Source organism: Oncorhynchus clarkii, chromosome 9, assembly GCF_045791955.1.
Source record: "Oncorhynchus clarkii lewisi isolate Uvic-CL-2024 chromosome 9, UVic_Ocla_1.0, whole genome shotgun sequence".
Classification (NCBI taxonomy): domain Eukaryota; kingdom Metazoa; phylum Chordata; class Actinopteri; order Salmoniformes; family Salmonidae; genus Oncorhynchus; species Oncorhynchus clarkii.
Window position 1 is genome coordinate 39493846 of NC_092155.1, and position 20223 is coordinate 39514068.

A 20223-nucleotide genomic window follows, 5' to 3' on the forward strand; every position below is an offset into this window, starting at 1 on the left:
TCCCCTGAGATTGTGTCTGAAAGTTTGTGCAGAAATTCTTCGGTAGTGCAAACCCACGTCTTCATCAGCTGTCCGGGTGGCTGGTCTCAGATGATCCAGCAGGTGAACAAGCTGGATGTGGAGGTCCTGGGCTGGTGTGGTTACACCTGGTCTGCGGTTGTGAGGCCGGTTGGATGTACTGCCAAATTCTATAAAACATTGGAGGCGGCTTACGGTAGAGAAATGAACATTCAATTCTGGTGGACATTCCTGCAGTCAGCATGCCAATGGCACACTCCCTCAAAACTTGTGGCATTGTGTTGTGTGACAAAACTGCACATTTTAGAGTGGCCTTTTATTGTCCTTAGCACAAGATGCACCTGTGTGATTATCATGCTGTTTCATCAGCTTCTTGATATTCCACACCTGTGAGGTGGATGGATTATCTTGGTAAAGTAGAAATGCTCACTAAAAGGGATGTAAAGAAATGTGTGCACAAAATTTGAGAGAAATACGCTTTTTGTGCATATGGAACATTTCAGGGATCTTTTATTTCAGTTCATGAAACATGGGACCAACAAATGTTGCATTTACATTTCTGTTCAGTCTAACCAATCTATGGTTTAGTTGTTTGACCATGTCAAGGAAAATATTTCAGAAAATAACAATAGGTTTCCCAACTTCACTTGAACTCCTAAAAATCTAACTGCAATAGAGCAGGCTGAGTAATATGATAAGGATGGGTGTGGTTTGCTCTCCGCAGAGTAAAACTGACACATTCACATTCTCAAAGTCAACTCTGGTTATTAACACCAACACTGGGGTTCTTTTACACTTATGAGTGTTAATGTAACACTCACAGAGATCATTTAACACCCGAATCAACACTAGAATGTTACACTAGGTAACTAGGTAACTAGTTAACAATGGCCAATTTGATGGGGAGGATTTTGATTGACAAAACTATAGCTTAGTTTAGATTAAACTGTGCAACAATTTGCAGGCTTCTTTCAAAAAGCAATCTATTTTTGTTTGCCTTTCAGAGCAAACACCAAAGAACTAATCAGCATATAGCTAACCTTACCTAGATAGCTAGGAGTCAATACTTCTGATGCCCTATTATGTTGCAGCTTGCGCCTAGCCCAAATTCATGATATTAATAAGAGCTAAACATTTGCATTTGGATTTTGTCTTTTTTGTTTACGTAGAACAAAATAAATGTCAGAATTGTAAATATAAATGTCAAGTCAGTGGGTGACAATTGACAACCTGTTTTCTCTCTGATAAGCAGCAAAAAAAGAGAGATCACACCACACTTGACTGGTGAAACTTGGATGGTTAACCCGTAGACTATACAGTGCATTGGAAAAGTATTCAGACCCCTTGACTTTTTCCAAAATTCTCATCAATCTACACATACAGTGGGGCAAAAAGTATTTAGTCAGCCACCAATTGTGCAAGTAATCCCACTTAAAAGGATGAGAGAGGCCTGTAATTGTCATCATAGGTACACTTCAAATATGACAGACAAAATGAGAAAAAAAATGCAGAAAATCACATTGTAGGATTTTTTATGAATTTGTTTGCAAATTATGGTGGAAATAACAAAAGTTGGTCAATAACAAAAGTTTATCTCAATACTTTGTATATACCCTTTGTTGGCAATGACAGAGGTCAAACGTTTTCTGTAAGTCTTCACAACGTTTTCACACACTGTTGCTGGTATTTTGGCCCATTCCTCCATGCAGATCTCCTCTAGAGCAGTGATGTTTTGGGGCTGTTGCTGGGCAACACGGACTTTCAACTCCCTCCAAAGATTTTCTATGGGGTTGAGATCTGGAGACTGGCTAGGCCACTCCAGGACCTTGAAATGCTTCCTACGAAGCCACTCCTTCGTTTCCCGGGCGGTGTGTTTGGGATCATTGTCATGCTGAAAGACCCAGCCACGTTTCATCTTCAATGCCCTTGCTGATGGAAGGAGGTTTTCACTCAAAATCTCATGATACATGGCCTCATTCATTCTTTCCTTTACACGGATCAGTCGTCCTGGTCCCTTTGCAGAAAAACAGCCCCAAAGCATGATGTTTCCACCCCCATGCTTCACAGTAGGTATGGTATTCTTTGGATGCAACTCAGCATTCTTTGTCCTCCAAACACGACGAGTTGAGTATTTACCAAAATGTTCTATTTTGGTTTCATCTGACCATATGACATTCTGCCAATCTTCTTCTGGATCATCCAAATGCTCTCTAGCAAACTTCAGACGGGCCTGGACATGTTAAGCAGTCTGGCACTGCAGGATTTGTCCCTGGCGGCGTAGTGTGTTACTGATGGTAGGCTTTGTTACTTTGGTCCCAGCTCTCTGCAGGTCATTCACTTGGTCCCCCCGTGTGGTTCTGGGATTTTTGATCACCGTTCTTGTGATCATTTTGACCCCATGGGGTGAGATCTTGCGTGGAGCCCCAGATCGAGGGAGATTATCAGTGGTCTTGTATGTCTTCCATTTCCTAATAATTGCTCCCACAGTTGATTTCTTCAAACCAAGCTGCTTACCTATTGCAGATTCAGTCTTCCCAGCCTGGTGCAGGTCTAAAATTTTGTTTCTGGTGTCCTTTGACAGCTCTTTGGTCTTGGCCATAGTGGAGTTTGGAGTGTGACTGTTTGAGGTTGTGGACAGGTGTCTTTTATACTGATAACAAGTTCAAACAGGTGCCATTAATACAGGTAACGAGTGGAGGACAGAGGAGCCTCTTAAAGAAGAAGTTACAGGTCTGTGAGAGCCAGAAATCTTGCTTGTTTGTAGGTGACCAAATACTTATTTTCCACCATAATTTGCAAATAAATTAATAAAAAATCCTACAGTGTGATTTTCTGGATTTTTTTCTCTCATTTTGTCTGTCATAGTTGAAGTGTACCTATGATGAAAATTACAGGCCTCTCTCATCTTTTTAAGTGGGAGAACTTGCACAATTGGTGGCTGACTAAATACTTTTTTGCCCCACTGTAATACCCCATAATGACAGAGTAAAAAATGTTTTTTTTTGCACATTTATTACAAATATGTTTTTAAATTTTGAGCTCAGGTGTATCATGTTTTAATTGATCATCCTTGAGATGTTTTTACAACATGATAGGAGTCCACCTGTGGTAAATTCAATTGATTGGACATGATTTGGAAAGGCATACACCTGTCTATATAATGTCCCACAGCTGACAGTGCATGTCAGTAAAAACCAAGCCATGCGGTTGAAGGAATTGCCTGTAGAGCTCTAAGACAGGATTGTGTCGAGGCACAGATCTGAGAAAAAAAACAAAAAAGTCTGCATTGAAGGTCCCCAAGAACACAGTGGCCTCCATCATGTTTAAATGGAAGACTCTTCCTTAAGCTGGCCGCCCAGCCAAACTAGACAATCAGGGGGGAAGGGCCTTGGTCAGGGAGGTGACCAAGAACCCGATGGTCACTCTGACAGAGCTCCAGAGTTCCCCTGTGGAGATTGGAGAACCTTCTAGAAGGACAACCATCTCTGCTGCACTCTACCAGTCAGGCCTTTATGGTAGCGTGGCCAGGTGGATGCCACTCCTCAGTAAAAGGCACATGACAGCCTGCTTTGGGTTTGCCAAGAGGCACTTAAAGGACTCTCAGACCATGAGAAACAAGATTTACTGGTCTGATGAAACTAAGATTTAGCTATTTGACCTGAATACCAAATGTCACGCCTGGAGGAAACCTGGCACCATTCCTACAGTGAAGCATGTTGGTGGCAGCATCATACTGTGGGGATGTTTTTCAGCGGCAAGGACTGGGAGACTAGTCAGGATCGAGGCAAAGATGAACGAAGCAAAGTACCAAGAGTTCCTTGATGAAAACCTGCTCCAGAGCTCCGAGGACCTCAGACTGGGGCAAAGGTCCACCTTCCAAAAGGGAAAAAAAAACAATTTAATCAATTTTAGAATAAGGCTGTAATGTAACAAAATGTGGAGAAACTCAAGGGGTCTGAATACTTTCCGAATGCACTGTGTAAGGGTTGCCACTCCAGGGCCATAGTCGCAAACATTAGAACATGTTTAGGTTTTATTTAAAGTTAAATTGTCGATGTAGTTGCACGTGATAAGTAACCTGGCAAATTTTTCCCTGTAGACAACAAATCAAAGTTTATTGCTCGCATACACAGTTCTACAGTAAAATGCTTGTTACTAGCTCCTACTGTAACAATGCAGTAAAATGTCAAACGAGTACACAAATAATTAAAACATTTGAATATACAAGAAATGATTAAAAACCCAAAATAGCACTGTAACAGTTATACAAATGCTATATTTATGTACACCAGATTAATTTACATAAGCTATACTCAGAATTATTTGCAGTAAACTCAGCAAAAAGAAGAAGTGTCGCTTTTTCACGATCCTGTCTTTGAAAGATAATTCGTAAGTATCCAAATAACTTCACAGATCTTAAACACTGTTTCCCATGCTTGTTCAATGAACCATAAACAATTAATGAACATGCACATGTGGAACGGTCTTTAAGACACTAACAGCTTACAAACGGTAGGCAATTAAGGTCACAGTTTGGAACTCTGAGCACATTAAAGAGGCCTTTCTACTGACTCTGAAAAACACCAAAAGAAAGATGGCCGGGGTCCCTGCTCATCTGCGTGAACGTGCCTTAGGCCTGCTGCAAGAAGGCCTGAGGACTGCAGATGTGGCCAGGGCAATAAATTGCAATATCCATACTGTGAGGCGCCTAAGACAGTGCTACAGAGAAACAGGACGGACAGCTGATCGACCTCGCAGTGGCAGACCACGTGTAACAACATCTGCACAGGATCGGTACATCCGAACATCACACCTGCGGGACAGATACAGGATGGCAACAACAACTGCCCGTGTTACACCAGGAACGCACAATCCCCCCATCAGTGCTCAGACTGTCTGCAATAGGCTGAGAGAGGCTGGACTGAGGACTTGTAGGCCTGTTGTAAGGCAGGTCCTCACCAGACATCACTGGCAACAATGTCGCCTATGGGCACAAACCCACCGTCGCTGGACCAGACATGACTAGCAAAAAGTCCATCATGGTCTCAGGCGGTGTGTCACAGCATCATCGGACGAGCTTGTTGTCATTGCAGGCAATCTTACAGGGAAGACAGCCTACAGGGAAGACATCTTACAGGCATCTTACAGACATCTTACATCCTCCTCCCTCATGTGGTACCCATCCTGACATGACCCTCCAGCATGACAATGCCACCTGCCATACTGCTCATTCTGTGCATAATTTCCTGCAAGACAGGAATGTCAGTGTTCTGCCATGGTCAGCGAAGAGCCCGGATCTCAATCCCATTGAGCACGCCTGGGACCTGTTGGATCAGAGGGTGAGGGCTAGGGCCATTCACCCCAGAAATGTCCAGGAACTTGCAGGTGCCTTGGTGGAAGAGTGGGATAACATCTCACAGCAAGAACTGGCAAATCTGGTGCAGTCCATGAGGAGGAGATGCACTGCAGTACTTAATGCAGCTGGTGGCCACACCAGATACTGACTGTTATTTTTGATTTTGAGCCCCACCTTTGTTCAGGGACACATTATTCCATTTCTGTCAGTCACATGTCTGTGGAACTTGTTCAGTTTATGTCTCAGTTGTTGAATCTTGTTATGTTCATACAAATATTTACACATGTTAAGTTTGCTGAAAATGAAAGCAGTTGACAGTGAGATAACGTTTATTTATTTTTCTGAGTTTAGATATATATTAGAGTGAGCTACAGTATGTCAAGAATCCAGTATTGAAATAAATATGCGGTGTGTGTTAATAGAATTTTAGTTACACTGTTTATAAACTGCATATTTGTATGTAAATACTGGATTTTTGCATTTTCTTGGATACAGTATTAGAAATAGTAGAATGAGCTATGTCAAGAATACAGTATTTAAATACACAGTGTAAAAGGGGAAGTGTCCAGTAGTTTCATTTCTCTATAACATGGGACAGCAGTGTGGGCTGTGTTTGTGTGTGAGTGCGTGTGTGAGTGTGTGTGTGTGTGTGTTTGTGAGTATGAGGTGTGTGTGCGTGTGTGTGATAACTTGTGTGTGTTTTGTGTGAGTGAGAGTGCATCGCCAGACACATAGGCAACTGCCACTGTTACATAAATAATAGTCACTAATATAGGCTATATTAGTGACATCGACGTACACTTACATGTACAATGGTTTACATGCATTTTTATAACCATCGCAAATCAAATCAAATTGTGTTGGTCACATACACATGGTTAGCAGATGTTAATGCGAGTGTAGCGAAATGCTTGTGCTTCTAGTTCCGACAGCGCAGTAACATCTAACAAGTAACCTAACAGTTCCACGGCAACTACCTAATACATACAAAGCCAAAGGGATGGAATACGAATATGTACATGTAAATATATGGATGAGTGATGACCAAGCGGCATAGGCAAGATGCAATAGATGGTATAAGATACAGTATACACATGAGATGAGTAGTGTAAGATACGTCAACAGTATTAAAGTGACTAGTGATCCATTTATTTAAGTGGCCAATGATTTGCGTCTGTATGTAGGCAGCAGCCTCTCGAACACAAGCTGTGTCAAATGTTAGTAAGTAGCCTAGTAAATGATGCGATGATCATGCAATATTGGCACTCAACACTTGAGACAGACCAAGTAAAGGGAAACGAAAGTAAACCTTAAATTTGGAGGTTTAAATATATCCCCTTGGTGGCCTAGTTCACCTATTTAAAAATTTCAGAAATGCCATTTGTTTGTGGAGAAAAAGTTTTAAACTTTGATAGGCTTACGCAGAATTTGTTACAGGAAATAATCACTGCCACCTGGTGAGGTTAGTATGGGGCTAAAGGCGTCCGCATACTTCCCAGCTGAAACAGTTCAGAAAAGTTTGTGCATATTATGATGACATTTTGTGACGATTTTGCTCGTTTTGGACTTGGACAAGTTTTTGGGGGCAAATATATTTTTTAAAGTCTTTGCCCCCTCGTCGGTGATTGGTCAACATAAGGGATTCTTCAATAAAGTGCCTGTTGTCATATTATGCACATTTTTGCACCAAACATCCTAGTCAGATGCAAAATTGCTCGACAAAGATCTCCTCAGCAAAAACATCAACATTAAAGTTGCACTAGGCAGGAATCGCGCTGCCATTTCCTGGTTGCTAAAACTCTAATAGTTTGCCTAATTTCAGTTTAGGTGAGAAAATAAGCTAGTATAGTGTAGAGAATCATTGCACCATCTAAACCGGCCGCTGTTAAATATATTTTTCATAACCAAAAAGTGTACAAAACCAAAAGTAAAAGAAGCAAAAACAAAACTTAAGATTGGGATGCATAGAAAAAGCACACATAGAACATATCTACTGCTTCTTCTACTTTCTTCCACGTAGAATAACTTGCATGTCTATGTGACATATTGCCACTTTAATGACACATTTCTTGAGTTATCTATATAGATTCATTCTGACTATTTTAAGGAAGTGTATACTGGCTATAAAACGATATGTTTTTTTGCGGGAGTACTATGCACGCATACTTGTTCAGTTCAGTGAGGCATGCTGTAGCCTTTACGTGTGCCAGTTTATCTGATGGGATTGGACCAGCTACAATGTAGCATTCTATCTCCTGCAAGTAAATTGAAGATTTGAATTGACTGATGTGCATTTTGCCAAGTGTGATGACAGCCTACTGCGTCAGTGGGCACACCAAGCTGGATGCACAATTACTAACAGCCAGTGTCTGTATGTCACAGTGTCTAAATGCCCTCCCACAGGATTTGTTTGAGGATGATACCATAACCTCCATGGAAAGTATGCAATACCTCCCATAGATCTAGACCAGCCAATACTACCAGGAGACCAACGAAACGTCAGACAATACACATTTACCTTTTTAGTATCCAGACACAAATAAAAAACACTGCAACTATACCACATCTATACATGAGCGCTTGAATCCAGCCAAAATCAATTCCCACATCTCACCACAGAGTGGCAGTGTGCGATCATATCCAGCCCCCCGTAGCGCAGCTTGTTGGGCAGGTAGACCCGGCTATGGACCCCAGGGACTGAATCTCAGCTTTCACCTTGGTCTGTTGCATCGTTTCCATCTGCAACAAGGACAAAACATGCGTTCTTAAGAGATTTGCAAGAGGAGGGATGTGCAAACAGAGTTGTGCCTGGACCACAAGGTGTGATCTGATCTATTTCACAAAAGAGCTGGTAGCTAGATCAATACATACTAGGTCATACAATTGGCGAAAGATCAGAACTGGGCTGTCTGTGGAAACTAGTGATGCACGGGTCTGCTGTTTGTCCATCCCCCCGACCTTCAATTGCAAATAACCCATCCGCAACTGCCTGACTATGTTAAAGTGAAAATCTGAAGCACGCACCCGAGCCTAACCTTCAAATACAGAAAATGCACTGTACAGTTCCATTTTTTGTTATTGAACAATTATGTTTCTCTTCAAGTTATTCATTTATTTATTGAATATTTAGGCCTATTGAATAATAGCCTAATATCTTGCTGAAAGAATACAAATCTAACAATAGCCTAAATTGACACCTTGCGCATGCTTTGTGAGAGGAAAAATTGTCAATTAATAAATCATACCTTGCACATGCTTTGTGAAAATGCACTGTACAAATTAGGCTACTTTGCCCTTGAACAATGTACTGAGCATTTCCGTTTTACTTGAACATTTAGGCTTACGTTGGAACTCCTTCAAGACAGTTGGAAAAGCACTCCTCATGAAGCTGGTTGAGAGAATTCCAAGAGTGTGCAAAGCTGTCATCAAGGCAAAGGGTGTCTACTTTAAAGAATATAAAATATGTTTTGATTTGTTTAATGTGCTAGTTAATAGTTGTGATGTCTTCACTATTATTCTACAATGTAGAATATAGTAAAACATATATATGTCAGTTCATGCTGCAAGACCTCTGTTAGGATAGAGGATGTCCTCCGGAAGTTGTCATAATTACTGTGTAAGTCTAAGGGGGAGAGAAACATGAGCCTTTTAGCTTTTGTATTGAAGTCAATGTACCCAGAGGAGGACAGAGCTGTCCTCCGGCTACATTATGGTGCTACCCTACAGAGGGCTGTTGAGGCTATTGTTGACCTTCATAGCAAAACAGTGTGTTATAATCAATTATAGCTTTATCTAAAAGGAATATCTTTTGAAATGTTTCACTTAAAAAAAAAATGAAATTCACTGAGGAGGATGGTTCTCCCCTTCCTCCTCTGAGGAGCCTCCACTGCTAAAAACACACTCAGAGAATGCCGCTTACGTGTCATAAAACAGGAGTGAAGGACTACAAGCTTACAGTTTCTTCAGAGGAGGTTAGTGGAGACTAGGGGCATGTTTACGACACAGACCGACCCACCTGGCTTTCAGCTATTCTCTGAGCGGGTTGAGAGGTGTAATACAAATGCTTTCTCCTCCGTAACTCTAAGTTGCTTTGGATGATGGTCTTCGAAATGACAATACTAAGATAAATATATTAATTCTGTTGCTACAACTGAAACAAAGGAAATACCCTGATACATAGTAAATGCTCCCTCCATTTATGTCCGAACAGCAGAAGATGTGGATGTTTTGATCATGAATTGTGCAGTGGTGGTGGTGGTGGGGGGGGGGGGGGGGGGGGGGGGGCGTACTGGCAAACAATAAAAAAAAGTTTATGTTCAAGGTTAAGTGAAAGCATCAGCCAATTAAAATCGCTGACGTAGTTGCACGCGATCAAAGGCAACGTGTTAGCTGTTAGACACTGCACAGGCCATGTTCGATAATGTACAGAAATACATAGGCATGGGAGGACTCATCACTGACCTGTACTTGTAGATGCACATGATCTCAATGCCTGGGAGAGAGAGAGAGAAGAGAGCGAGAGAGAGAGAGAGAGAGAGAGAGAGAGAGAGAGAGAGAGAGAGAGAGAAAGAAGAGAAGAGATTAGAGAGAGAGAGAGAGACAGAGAGAGAGAGAGAGAGAGAGAAGAGAGAGAGAGCGAGAGCGAGAGAGAGAGAGAGAGAGAGAGAGAGAGAGAGAAGAAAGAGAGAAGAGAGAGAGAGAGAGAGAGAAGAGAAGAGAGCGAGAGAGAGAGAGAGAGAGAGAGAGAGAGAGAGAGAGAAGAGAGAGAGAGAAGAGAGAGAGAGAGAGAGAGAGAGAGAGAGAGAGAGAGAGAGAGAGAAGAGAGAGAGAGAGCGAGAGAGAGAGAGACTACAATCACTACCATACCAGAGCAATTATCCTTTGAGACATGTAGCTAAGGGGAGATAGAACAAAGCATTACACATGCGACTTGCCATGCGATGTGAGGAGAGAGGAGGGGAGCAGAGAGGTGCCGTATGGAGAGGGACAGTCGATGTCATTGAGTCCAGGGGCCCCAGTGTGATGATTCCACTAGGCTAGAACACGCTAACACAAACAATACCCATTCCAACTACCATGACACATCAGATAGGGAGGGGTCTGTGGGCTTAGCAGGACACGCAACCCCTCTGTGTGTGCGTGATAGGACACAAGAGTGGAGAGTAGTATTACTATAAGGGTCAGCATCCACCAGAGCAAAAATGGGGATGTGCAGGGTGTCCCAAAGCTTTCTCCCCATCAGCCTGCTGTTCACATCTGGGACACCTTTACCCTGACACACACACACAAAACAGATTCAGAATAGGTGTGATTGACACATTCAGTTTAAAGCAACCATGAGAACAGAGAAACCATGAGTTAGCTTTCAAGCTAAAACTGATAATGAGATATCAATCTGGCTGTTTGGTTAACATGTGATTTATGCAACACACAAACAGTGGAGATAATGAAAGTAAATAGCTTGAGGTTGTTTTCTTTTCTGAACAGTTATGCTGTTAAACCGAGTGATTAGTACATGGGTTGAACTTGGAAATTGTGGCCAGAGAGGTGAACACAGGATTCAATAGGTTTGGGATAGGAGACTACGGACCTCTGTTATGTTGTTGAAATGGGAGGAGTTTTAGTGTTGCGGACATAGATGGTGGATGATGTTACCGCATAACAAATATCTAACACCATATGCATATTCGACAGGGACCTGACCGTACTGTGACGATGCTACGACGCTGGGGGAACGTAGTCAGGGTGTTAGTGGGACGTACAGTGGAGCTGGATTGACAGTCCACCCTGGTGCTGTCCTCCTGCAGGTAACACAGATCAGCTGAGATGAAGCCCCCCCCCCCCCCCCCCCCCCCCCCCTTTGAGCATGCAGGAGATTTCATTCACAACGGAATCAACAGTTTTTAATGATCCAAAAACCGTTGTGTCATTGTAATAGATGCCCCTGTATAAAAAAAGAGAGAACAACTTCTCGAAGCACTGTAGGTTGTTACAGCAAGGATGTATTTTCGTGTGCGTTCCCTATCTGACATAACATGGGACATTTGTAGCACGTGCTGCTCGGCACAAGTTTGTAGATGGTGGAGGGTGGGGGGGGACAGATGAGGAACAGTCAGCTCCGAAACTGTGGTGACAGAAGTCCCTGAAGTCATTTTGAAGGCCAACGGCGTTGTTAAAATGAATGAAGAAGAAGAAAAATGATTTGTGAAAGAATTCTTCACAGAATCTGAACATTTGGTCCCGTGTCTTTGATCAGCTCTGCAAAGGAGCCCGTCACCTTTGTGATCATTCTAAGACGAATCCTAAACCCTGGGGGCTACCTGTGAGAAGTATAAAGCCTCCCCCATACCTCGACTGCATTTCCTCTGTGAAACCTTTGCCTCCCAATCTGTGGGATTCTCACATTTGAAACAGCCAAGCCAAAATGGGCTTTGAGCTATAAGGCTTGATGGAGACTCAACCGGACAGTCTGCTTTGTTCTAAGCATGAGGTCTCCAAAGCCTGTGCAGATTAAAGACCTCCACAAATCAGACCAGCCAGATTTGCATGTGTGTGTGTGTGTGTGTTGGTGTGTGTGTGTAGCTGGTGCATTTTTTTTAAACATCTTTTATCAAACTGACAACTATTCAGAGTCAGGAAGTTAATTCAGCTTCAAGGATTAAGGTTCAAAACTTTTAGTGACTCTGTCGACACATTTACTCCCACACAAATCCCTTTTGACTTCTTAGCTGTCTCACACATTCAGATCGACTGAGAGAACAAAAAACTAAATTATTCCCTCCAATTGCGTTTAACAGTTTAGACCACTTGCAGGACCTGACTTTTCACATTCAGTGTAATGTTCAATTTACACTACTTGACGCTTATTTAAAATGTACTGGGTATATTTACACAACATAAATAAGACGTCGGTTGTATAGATGTACATGTTTATCTTGCAAAGGTCAAACAGAGTGAGTATGTTGGGTCTAAGAACCACCCACACAGCGGTATATAGTGCATTTGGAAAGTATTCAGACCCTTTGAGTTTTTCCACATTTTGTTACTTTACATTTTGTTACTTTACCTCCCTCACTTATCTTCACACAATACCCCATAATGACAAAGCTAAAAAAGGTCATTTTTATTTTTGCAAATGTATAAATAATTTAAAACAGAAATATCACATATACATAAGTATTCAGACCCTTTACTCACTACTTTGTTGAAGGACATTTGGCAGCAATTACAGCCTCGAGTCCTCTTGGGTATGTCGCTACAAGATTGGCACACCTCTATTTGGAGTTTCTCCCATTTTTCTCAGCAGATCCTCTCAAGCTCTGTCAGGTTGGATGGGGAGCGTTGCTGCACAGCTATGTTCAGGTCTCTCCAGAGATGTTCGATCGGGTTCAAGTCTAGCTGGGGCACTCAAGGACATTCAGAGACTTGTCCCGAAGCCACTCCTACGTTGTCTTGGCTGTGTGATTAGAATCGTTGTCCTGTTGGAAGGTGAATCTTCGCCCCAGCTCCTCCAGAGCGCTTAGGATGATCAATGATCTCTCTGTACTTTGTTCCGTTCATCTTTCCCTCAATCCTGACTAGTCTCCCAGACCCTGCCCCTGAAAATCATCCCCACAGCATAATGCTGCCACCACCATGCTTCACCGTAGGGATGGTGCCAGGTTTCATCCAGATGTGATGCTTGGCTTTCGGGCCAAATAGTTCAATCTTGGTTTCATCAGACCAGATAATCTTGTTTCTCATTGTCTGAGAGTCTTTAGGTTCCTTTTGGCAAACTCCAAGTGGGCTGTCATGTGCCTTTTACTGAGAAATTGTATTTATTTGAATTATTTCACCTTTATTTAACCAGGTAGGCAAGTTGAGAACAAGTTCTCATTTACAATTGCCAAGATAAAGCAAAGCAGTTTGACACATACAACGACACAGAGTTACACATGGAGTAAAACAAACATACAGTAAATGGCTTCCGTCTGGCCACTCTACCAGAAACACCTGATTGGTGGAGTGCTGCAGAGATTAATTACCTTCTGGAAGGTTCTCCCATCTCCACAGAGGAACTCTGGAGCTCCGTCAGAGTGACCAATGAGTTCTTGGACACCTCCCTGACCAAGGCCCTTCTCCTCCGATTGCTCAGTTTGGCTGGGTGGCCAGGTCTAGGAAATGGTTCCAAACCTCTTCCATTTAAGTATGATGGAGGCCACTGTGTTCTTGGGGACCTTCAATGCTGCAGAAATATTTTGGTACCCGTCCCCAGATCTGTGCCTCAACACAATCCTGTCTCGTAGCTCTACGGCTGGTTTTTAGCTCTGACATACGCTGTCAACTGTGGGACCTTATATACCGTAGATAGGTGTGTTCCTTTCCAAATTATGTCCAATCAATTGATTTTTACCACAGGTGGACTCCAATCAAGTTGGAAAAACATCTGAAGGATGATCAGTGGAAACAGGATGCACCTGATCTCAATTTTGAGTCTCTTAGCAAAGGGTCTGAATAGTTTCTTATTTGTTATAAATGTTCAAAAATGTCTAAAAACCTATTTTCGCTTTGTCATTATGGATGGAGTATTGTGTGTCGATTGACGAGGAAGAAAAATGATTTAATACATTTTAGAATAAAGTTGTAACGTGACAAAAATGTGGGAAAAGTAAAGGGGGTCTGAATACTTCCCGAATGCACTGTATGGATAAGAAAAAGGCCCAAAAGCTTTACATTATAGTAACAAAGTGAGTAGCTTACCTTACATTGACCAACTTGTATCGGTTGGGTAGGAACAAAACATCTTTAGAGAGACTGATCATTGTCTCTAGAATCGCCTTTTCAATGCAGGTTTACAAGTTCCTGGCTGAGAATCAGAGTAGAGGAAATAAACCTCGGTGGTAGGTCTAGCCTATAGTCTTAACGAAAGTACACCAGTTATTCATGGGAAAATCTGTGGACCACAAATTCAAACTGATTCAAACAATCCTGTCATTTTTTTTCACAAGCGTATATCGCCACATAAAATGTCTCCTCTTTAAACTCTGTTGAGCCAATACGCCAATAGACCTAGGTAGTAAAAACTGCAAGAATTAACTGAAGGTAGAAACTGAAGGTAGAAGCCTAAGTGTTTATTAGTTTACTCCAATTGGGGGAATGGTGGTAGGGTTTGAAGGGGAATAATAAAGGTACATTCTTAAAAAAGTATGTATATCTATATAGGTATGTGTATGTATATGTGTACATGTATGCATGCGTGTATGGATATGGATATATATATTTACCCCCAAAAATATATGGGGGATTGGAAATGATGCATACAATTACATTGATGGAAGTAACAATCTTTCCCCAATATTAAGCTGATCCACCCCTTAAAAAAAAAAAAAAAAAAACAACAACAACTGCAAGAACATTGTCTAGAATAATATGCTCATACCTAGCGTAGGCAAGCCTATCACATCGGCAAGGGTTATCTGTGTACCACATGCTTGACTTGGACTGAAATAGGAATGGTACTCATTTTGGTTGCTGGTACTGTCTACATTTGGATGCCGGAGCTCCACAATACTTTTGATACTTTTGAAACTAATAAGAGGAACATGAGCTTAAATGGTAGAACATTTGAGGTGCGGTGTACTCAGCTCCAACAAGCTTCTGCCCTAGTCAAGCACTGATGTGTAGAAGGAAACATAGGCCTACCTGTTGACTTCCTCATGGCTCTGTTGAGCGTCCATCGTCGTATCTACATTGTCCAACAATAGGACCCGGAACTTGTCAACTTCGACAAAGTGTTTGGACATGTTTGGTTACATTCTTCTGGAGGAGGAATGAAATAAAACCTACACTGGAATGAAATGAATATGGATCGCTTTGCCCAGGGCCAGTGTGTGTGGGCCAGTTAGCACCTCATAGCAACCTACTAAACCTTATTAGCATCTCCTGACATGGGCCTGCTGCAACTTGTCCAATATTCCTTCCTGTGTGTGTGCGTGTGTTCTTACAGAGTGTGGGTAGATACAAATCATTGGCTAATCTAGTCTGACTGAAATGGAGAAATTGAGGTCTTTGATTTTGGCATTTGCTCATTGAAAATTGTGCATGTGTTGTCCGTCATTTGTTTCTGTGTGCCTTATTTGTGTTAAGGCTGTGCACATAATTATCTTTAGCAGACACCCACACAGTCTAAACAGCTGTTTTTGTGTCTGTGAACATGTGTTGTCAGTGAAACACGAAGCGACAGTGGTGCTGTCCGACACATCAGGAAATGGCTGTAATTTTCTGTGAGATGCCATAACTGCTTCTCATTAGGAGTGTGTTACCAGGAATGTGTGTGTGTGTGTGTGTGTGTGTGTGTGTGTGTGTGTGTGTGTGTGTGTGTGTGTGTGTGTGTGTGTGTGTGTGTGTGTGTGTGTGTGTGAATGTGTGTGTGTCGCTCCATACTGTGCCGTCGCTCCACCAGCTGCAGACTGCATGCACTCCACCCCAAGACCCTCCAAACATTTGTCGGTACCTCTGTGACCCCTACAGCGAAACCACCACTGAGCCTCAAATTCCTGCCTACCTCACAACACCACAGGGCTGAGTGGGGGAAGCTTTCATTTCTCGCTAAAAAGAGAACCCCACACTCCACTCTCTATCTCTCTCTATATATATTTCTCTCCCCCTCTCTCTCTCTCTCCTTTCTCTCTCTCTCTCTCTATTTCTCCCCCCCTCTCTCTCTCTCCTTTCTCTCTCTCTCTGAGGCCTGCTGTGAAGAACAAAAAAACTGTCGCTAAAATGAGTTAATATTTGCCTGGGGCCATTCCTTTCATCTGGCAATTAGAGGCATGAAATCCATGTCATTGTATTGTTATAACAGACAATCTCTTCTGAATTCTGGAAATGTTAGGTCATTTTGGAGTCTCCTCCTTAACAAATGACTTGCATGCATGTTCGGTGTGTTTGTAGGGGCACGGTGGTCTCGCAGAATGCTCAGGGCTTGTTTGGGAGTGTGTGGGAGCCAGAACTTGGAAGGAAAAAGGTCTCTGCCCCTGACCTGACCCTGAATATCTCCTAATGCGCTGCTTTAGCCGAGGTCTCCCTCTCGCTCCTGAGTGGCTATGACAAGCTGCTTCCGCAGTAATGGCTCTTAATAGCTAAGTAATTGCTATCTCTAGGTGACGAGCAACAACTCCAACAACGCCCGCCATGAAAAAAAACGAATCATCTGTGAAAGAAAGCCCACAAGATGTTGGGGTCCTCTTTCTTCCCCCTGGTTCAGAGAGGCAGGGATCCCCGCCGGTTCCTTTGGCCTGAGAAAGATTTGTGTCGAGTGTGAGGCCCTAACCTGAGGAGACAGAGGGCAGCGTCTCGGGATGAGTGTTTGTACTGGGTGAAGGGGGATTCATGGGGGGGTTGAGGGGGGTTGTAGGGTCAGAGGAAAAGGAGAAGAGGGAGGGAGGGAGGAGGCTGTACCCACTGCAGGTGAGGGGGATTAGCTGAAGCTAGAGGTCCAAACAAACCAAATACAGATCTGTCAGCTTAATCCTCACAAATAGAAAACAGAGCTGCCTCCTCGGACCCAACCACCACCCAACACCCCCACCCGAACTCCCCATCCACCTCCCTCTCTAACCCCTCCTACCCTGGTCCTCTAACCCTGTTTCTCACCAGATTTTTGCCCGGGCCAGTGAGGCCAGTCTGGCTATGTTTCTGCTCCACTAAAAAAGAAGTGACTGATCGCTAATCACCCAGGGCTTCGATTGACAGCCCTGCACAGGCTTACAGATTGATTAGAACAAGGGCCCACTCACCACAGAGACAAGGGTCTAAATGGGGGACTCCGCTGAGCCGGAGGGGCCATTATTAACCCCTCGCATCCCGATATGGACACACTGATGAGTGTGAGGTAATGTGGGGAGAGAACAGAGTATCGTCAGGCCGATTCTCTGCGCTGATGACACAGAGTGACAGGGTAAGTGGATGTCTGGGTGATAATGCTTTGGATAAGCAATAACTCTCTGTGGTTGGTGCATTAGTGGTAAGGCTTAAATAAACGCTATCTGTGCCTGTCAGCAGTAGAAAACATAACTGATTAGGGTGTGAAGAGCTGCTGAGTGCTATGAATCAGAGTCAGACTACTGTGGTGTTCCTGCGTGGCCTGTATCCGTCTGCAGTCTGACAGGGTGAGAAGAGACACAGGACACAGGAGGAAAGTACTGTAGGTACTGAATGACAGTAGGAGAACTACAAGTGCAGCATATCTAATGAGCTGATCATCATCATCATCATCATCAGGAAATGAGCACGTGTCAATTGGAGACCCGTGAGTTTGTCTCAAGTCTCTATTTTGTTACAGTAAAGCTAAGCACAGTTTTGGAAAAAATCCACCTAGGGAATGGATAACACAAAGGGCATGAGTTTTAAGACGTTTTATTTTCTTCTCGCTCTCACGCCGGCCGTTTCACAGCTGTGTCTCATATGTTGTAGATGCCCCTGGAAGTGTCTGACACCAGAAGGGGAACACTTGCATTCCCTCAGCCCCACTGTGTGCGCTGTGAAGCTTACGCAGTGGGGCTGTGCTGCGAATGTAGACAGGGGCAGACGGGCTGGGCCAAAACGAGTTGAGAAAAATGCACCCACCCCTCCCTCCCCCTGACTCCACACTGCTTCATTTGAGGGTCAGTTTACCCCAAAAGCAGGTTTTACTGTACCCTCTACAGGGCAGCTCGTGTGGACCCCACCCCAATGCCCCCACACCTTCAAAGGAGTGCCACTCGGCGCTCTCCGAGGTAACACTCAACATAAATATGAATCTTACCTTTGACCTCTCCTCTGTTAAAGATATATATATATAGATATATAGATATATATATATATAGAGAGAGAGACAGAGAGAGACATAGAGAGAGAGAGACATAGAGAAAGAGAGAGGGGGGGCACAGACTCCTCGCGGAATAAGAAGAAGAGAGGAAAAAGAGAGATCAGATGAGGGTGAGATTGTGTGTATGTGTGCGAAAGAGAGTGTTTGTGTGTGCGAGAAAGAGTGTGTGAGTGTTCCAGTGGTGTTTCACAGAGCTGCTGTGTGGTCTGTCTCTCAGAAGCTGCTGTCGTGCTCCAACCTGCAGGAAACAGGAGGTGTACGTTCGTGCAGGCAGGCATAGCTCAGAGTGAGAGTTGTTTTTTACAATGTGTGGATGTGTGTGTGAGGCTGTGCGTGTGTGTGTTTGGTAAATTATCTGTCCTTGAGTGCAAGGTCTTGAGTGCAAGGTCTTGAGTGAGAGCTCTCTTATCCTAATACGGATTAATACTAGTCTGTTAAAACAAAGATAGTTTAGACAAAATTACTATAAACACTTTGAAAGACAAACTTCCTCACTTTAATTGCATCAGAACATATACAGTGCATTCAGAAAGTATTCAGACCCCTTGACTTTTTCCACATTTTGTTACATTACAGCTTTATTCTAAAATGGTTTATATATATATATTTTCCCCTCATCAATCTACAACCCCATAATGACAAAGCAAAAACAGGTTTTTAGAAGATTTTGCAATTTAAAATAATATAAATATATAATGAAATATCACATTTACATAACCATTCAGACCCTTTACTCAGTAGTTTGTTGAAGCACCTTTGGCAGCGATTAGAGCCTAGAGTTTTCGTGGGTATGACGCTACAAGCTCGGCACACCTGTATTTGGGGATTTTCTCCCACTCTTCTCTGCAGATCCTCTCAAGCTCTGTCAGCTTGGATGGGCAGCGTCGCTGTACAGCTATTTTCATGTCTCTCCAGAGATATTCTATCAGGTTCAAGTCCGGGCTCTGGCTGGGCCCCTCAAGAACATTCAGATACTTGTCCTGGAGCCACTCCTGCATTGTCTTGGCTGTGTGCTTAGGGTCGTTGTCCTGTTGGAATGTGAACCTTCTCCCCAGTGGACCTTAGCACTCTGGAGCATGTTTTCATCAAGGATCTCTTTGCTCTGTTCATCTTTCCCTCGATCCTGGCTAGTCTCCCAGTCCCTGCCGCTGAAAAACATCCCTTCAGCATGATGCTGCCACCACCATGCTTCACCGTAGGGATGGTGCCAGGTTTCCTCCAGACGTGACGCTTGACATTCAGGCCAAAGAGTTCAATCTTGGTTTCATCAGACCAGAGAATCTTGTTTCTCATTGTCTGAGAGTCCTTTAGGTGCCTTTTGGAAAAACTCAAAGCGGGCTGTCTTGTGCCTTTTACTGAGAAGTGGCTTCCAAAAAGGCCTGATTGGTGGAGTGCTGCAGAGATGGTTGTCCTTCTGAAACTTTCTCCCATCTCCACAGAGGAATACTGGAGCTCTCTCAGTGACCATCGGGTTGTTGGTCACTTTACAGACCAAGGCCCTTCTCCCCCAATTGCTCACTTTGACCGGGTGGCCAGCTCTAGGTGTCACGCCCTGACCTTAGAGAGCCGTTTTATTTCTCTATTTGGTTAGGTCAGGGTGTGATGTGGGGGGGGGGGGATTCTATTTTTAGTTTTCTATGTTTCTTTATTTCTATGTTTTGACCGGGTATCAGGGACAGCTGTCCATCGTTGTCTCTGATTGGGAATCATACTTAGGTAGCCCTTCTTCCCTCCTTTCAGTGTGGGTAGTTAACTTTGTTTGTGTCACTTAGCCCTGTAAGCTTCACGGTCGTTTCTTTCGTTTGTTGTTTTGTTGGCGATATTTTAAAAATAAAGAAAATGTACGCTCAACACGCTGCACTTTGGTCCACTTCTTTTGACGCCCGTGACACTAGGAAGAGTCTTGGTGGTTCCAAACTTCTTCCATTTAAGAATGATGGAGGCCACTGTGTTCTTGGGGACCTTCAATGCTGCAGAAATGTTTTGGTACCCTTCCCCAGATCTG

The 20223-nt window shown here is 43.3% G+C and overlaps 1 pseudogene; it reads right to left on the bottom strand.

Annotated features, from left to right (window-relative positions):
• Positions 1-8008: 8008 nt before the first annotated feature.
• LOC139417542 (meiotic recombination protein SPO11-like) lies at positions 8009-15168 on the bottom strand (annotated as a pseudogene).
• Between the last annotated feature and the right edge of the window lie 5055 nt (positions 15169-20223).